This window comes from Oncorhynchus mykiss, chromosome 2 (assembly GCF_013265735.2).
Source record: "Oncorhynchus mykiss isolate Arlee chromosome 2, USDA_OmykA_1.1, whole genome shotgun sequence".
In the NCBI taxonomy this organism is placed as follows: Eukaryota; Metazoa; Chordata; class Actinopteri; order Salmoniformes; family Salmonidae; genus Oncorhynchus; species Oncorhynchus mykiss.
In genome coordinates this window covers 24137871-24140734 of record NC_048566.1, presented here as the reverse complement: position 1 = coordinate 24140734, position 2864 = coordinate 24137871, and the positions used below count along the sequence as shown (strand labels likewise).

The 2864-nt window shown below is 41.0% G+C and overlaps 1 long non-coding RNA gene across 1 annotated transcript; it reads left to right on the top strand.

Moving 5' to 3' along the window:
• The first annotated feature begins 1066 nt into the window (after positions 1 to 1066).
• Positions 1067 to 1889, top strand: LOC118938710. The gene is made up of 3 exons (XR_005035960.1): positions 1067 to 1168; positions 1259 to 1654; positions 1780 to 1889. It is a non-coding gene; the product is annotated as an uncharacterized LOC118938710 (long non-coding RNA).
• Positions 1890 to 2864: the final 975 nt, after the last annotated feature.

Sequence of the window (2864 nt, the reverse complement as noted above, 5' to 3'; positions counted from 1 at the left end):
GGCAAAAAAGTATTTAGTCAGCCACCAATTGTGAAAGTTTGTAACGGTTCTCTTCTGGTGAAAGAGAGGCGGACCAAAAGGCAGCGTGGTTAGTTTTGTACATCTTTAATAAAGATGAAAATACAACAATCTACAAAACAAGAAACGTGAAAAAACCAAAACAGTCCTATCTGGTGCCACAAACACAAAGACAGGAACAATCATCCACAAGAGACTTAAAGAATATGGCTGCCTAAATATGGTTCCCAATCAGAGACAATGACCAACACCTGCCTCTGATTGAGAACCATATCAGGCCAAACACAGAAACAGACAAACCAGACACACAACATAGAATGCCCACCCAGCTCACGTCCTGACCAACACTAAAACAAGGAAAACACACACGAACGATGGTCAGAACGTGACAAAGTTCTCCCACTTAAAGATGAGAGAGGCCTGTAATTTTCATCACAGGTACACTTCAACTATGACAGACAAAATGAGAAGAAAAAAACCCCCAGAAAATCACATTGTAGGATTTTTAATGAATTTATTTGCAAATTATGGTGGAAAATAAGTATTTGGTCACCTACAAACAAGATTTCTGTCTCTTTCAGACCTGTAACTTCTTCTTTAAGAGGCTTCTCTGTCCTCCACTCGTTACCTGTATTAATGGCACCTGTTTGAACTTGTTATCAGTATAAAAGACACCTGTCCACAACCTCAAACAGTCACACGCCACTCCACGATTGGATTGCAAATCCAATCAGTTTTTCACGTTTATTCAATGTCATAACATAGATTTTTTTGGGGGTTGAAATGACATGGAACAATGTTGATTCAACCAGTTTTTGCCCAGTGGGTGTTTTTGCAAAATGGTATTGTGGTATTGTTGTGACTTTTTTCTCTCTCTAAAAAGCAGAAGTATGTGACAGTAATTTCAGCGAAATAGATGTTTTATGATGACATCAGTACTTCTCCACAACCACCCAGTCTTCAATAAGAAGAATTTGCCCGTCCACTGCTGGTCAGATAACACACAGCTGTTGGTACTACGTTCTTGAATCAAAGATTGTATTGATTATATATTTTCTGGAATAACACTCTCTTTCCTACAGGGCTAAAGCCACTATGCACTGTCAATATATTCTACAGTTATCTCTGTTAACTCTACTCTCCCTGCCAGGTACCGTTTTATCTTTGTTTCAGTTAATTATACATGTTAGGGTTAGGGTATTCTCATCACAAGGACAATGTTTTCAATGGCTGTTTTCAGGCACACTGGCACAGACCTGGTCTGTCTGGTACCGTGACAGGGACAGGATTACTGTTATCTGTGCATCAAAAGGCTCATCAGTGGTATTTGACTGTATATACAGCTACCCAGCTACCCAGATAGTTAGAAGAAAGATATGGTTCACTCCGAGAGGCGATACAAAACAAGATGGCTCACAGCAAGGAGATGGAGTGTTTAACACATCTGGACTGACTAATAAATCAAGATACAGTGGAAGAACAGAGTTTTATGACCAAGACAATAACTGCACACTGAAACTCAACAATGTGACTGAAGATGACAGTGGCAGATTCTTCTTCAGATTTGAGGCAAATACAAGTAATCAGCCCCCTCAGGGATTTACAGGATCGTGGGGTGTGGACCTGACAATACCAGGTAAATCTAGATTTGTGTACATGTCATCACACTAAACAATTAAGGTATTACAAAACCTAGGATGGTCAGTCATTAACCCTTCAACATGTCCTATATTTGTTATACATGTATCTTCTTTATGTCAGTCTTATCCCTAAAGTTAAATGAAAATGGCCCCGTTAAGGAGCGAGACCACGTCACCTTGGCCTGCACCTCCACCTGTAACCCTCCTTAAATGGAGTTCCTCTGGTTTAAAGATGGCCGCCCACTTCCTGGTGTCTCTGGTGTCCATGGTGGGCAGTATCCCCTAGGTCCACTTTCCCCTAATGACACTGGGAGCTACTCCTGTGGTCTGGGGCAAGGCACATCTACACCAATACTGCTGGATGTGAGATGTAAGTCAGCAATATATGTTGGTTTTACGCGATTTATGATGTAGTAAGCTATCTTCAGTGGGTTGTTTTCTCTTCACAGTGGCCAATGTACATTTTAGATGGCTTTGTTCATTGTCTGTATTAATGTATAAATGCAGTGCTTGTGAAAGTATTCACCCCGATTGGCATTTTTCCAATTTTGTTGCCTTACAATTTGGAATAAAAATTGATTTCTGGGGGGTTTCTATCAATTGATTTACACTTTGAAGATGAAAAATATTCTTTATTGTGAAACATACAAGAAAAAAAACACATAAAAACAGAACTTGAGCGTGCATAACTAGTCACTCACCCAAAGTCAATACCTTGTAGAGCCACCTTTTGCAGCAATTACAACTGTAAGTCTCTTGGGGTGTGTCTCTATAAGCGTGGCACATCTAGCCACTGGGATTTTTGCCCATTCTTCAAGGCAAAACTGCTCCAGCTCCTTCAAGTTGGATGGGTTCCGTTGGTGTACAGCAATCTTTAAGTCATACCACAGATTCTCAATTGGATTGAGGTCTGGGCTTTGACTAGGCCATTCCAAGACATTTAAATGTTTCCCCTTAAATCACTTGAGTGTTACTTTAGCAGTATGCTTAGTGTCATTATCCTGCTGGAAGGTGAACCTCCGTCCCAGTCTCAACTCTCTGGAAGACTGAAACAGGTCTCAAGTATTTAGCGCCATCCGTCATTCTTTCAATTCTGCCCAGTTTCCCAGACCCTGCAGATGAAAAACATCCCCACAGTATGATGCTGCCACCGGGGTGATGAGAGGTGTTGGGTTTGCGCCAGACATAGTGTTTTCCTTGATGGCC